This window comes from Propithecus coquereli, unplaced genomic scaffold, assembly GCF_000956105.1.
Source record: "Propithecus coquereli isolate 6110/MARCELLA unplaced genomic scaffold, Pcoq_1.0 Scaffold103, whole genome shotgun sequence".
In the NCBI taxonomy this organism is placed as follows: domain Eukaryota; kingdom Metazoa; phylum Chordata; class Mammalia; order Primates; family Indriidae; genus Propithecus; species Propithecus coquereli.
The window spans coordinates 2,989,048-2,990,609 of NW_012134192.1; the positions used below are offsets into that span (position 1 = coordinate 2,989,048).

The 1,562-nt window shown below is 31.2% G+C and overlaps 1 protein-coding gene across 1 annotated transcript in view; it reads left to right on the forward strand.

Moving 5' to 3' along the window:
• SPAG6 (sperm associated antigen 6) overlaps positions 1-1,562 on the forward strand; it is a 109,756-nt gene that overhangs the window by 31,255 nt on the left and 76,939 nt on the right. The window lies entirely within an intron of this gene.

Genomic DNA, 1,562 nt, shown 5'->3' on the forward strand with positions numbered 1-1,562 from the left:
AGTATATGAATTATTATTTTTAATATTAGATATGATATTAGATAGCACATATTGGGTCCTTCAGTGGAGACCCCAATGATGTCATTGCGTCTTTACTAGAGGCCTTATTTATCAGCTATTGTAGCAACTGTTCAGACTGCTGTAATTTATGGACTCTAAATTTTCATTCATTCACTCGCTATGGATCTTTGGATTCCTAATGGACAGGAAGGTAAGGAAAAATTTCTGTTTATATGTTACAGGTGCTGCCTGCCTGCCTTCCTTACTTCCTTCCTCCCTTCCTTCCTTCCTTCTTTCCTTTCTTTTTTCATTTAGTCACCATTTTTATGCAGTTCCTCTTACATCTTTATCTGTATTTTTAGGACAAACCTATAATTAGAATAACAAAGTCTTCATGCTTAATCTATGCAAGAGATAAAAACATGTCCCTTTAGAGAAGTATTTGTGGACTGACATTTATGCAGCACTAAGAGGCAATTCAAGGGCTAGAAATTTGGGGCAACATTTTTGAGAATTTATTTTCCTCTACAATAGAAGTGACCTCTTCAAAGTCATTTATTGAATAAGCTTATTCAAACAGAGATATTTCAAACTGACACTTTAGCTTTTACTTTTATAAGTTTGGAAATTTTGAAATTTTTCAAAATTCTCGTGCTATTGTCTGAACTAAGGAATATAGGAAAATTATGGTAGAGCAGAAGCCTGACTTTGATACTGGTTGTAGAAATAGAAGGAAAAGAATTGTGAGTCATTTTATTGGCTTTGTATTTTATGAGCCAAATGCAGTAGAAAAATGGAGAAAATACATAAAGAAGAGAATTCCTTTGAGTACATAGACTAGTTAGATATCTTTTTTGGGGGTAAAATATTTTACTTCTAAATTGTAGACTGAAATGGTCCAAAATCGGGAGATTTATGGTAGATTAGCTAAATACTATAACTAATAATAAACACTTATAATTAAATATTATAACGCCAGATAAATTAATTCACTCTTCAAATTCTTAACATAAAAGTTTGAAGTTCTTTGGATTTAATTCAAAATATAATTCAATATGAAAACCCAGTATGGATTGACTTTCCAATTATATTTCAAAAGACAATAAACCACTGCCTTCACATATCAAGTGGGCAAAAAAAAAAAAAAAAAAAAGGAAATACCGGAATCATCAGGAAAAAATAACATGGAACATGATTATGATTCTTTTAAAACTATTCTAGGCATACTTTATTTTATTTTTTTAGAGACAGGGTCTCACTCTGTTTCCCAGGCTGGAGTGCAGTGGCATGATCATAGCTCTCTAAGCATACTTCATATTTTTTGGCCTCTTTAATGCATTTATTATGAAACTTTAAATATATGTTAACAAATTTAACTTTTCTTTTTTAGAGTATTGACTTATTTTAATTAAATGGTACTTATGCATTGTAAAACATCAAGTAATACTCAACCACAATAACAAAAACAACCCAATTCAAAAATGGGCAAAGGACTCGAATAGACGTGTCTCCAAAGAAGATATACAAATGGCCAATAAGCACAAGAAAAAGACACTAACCAC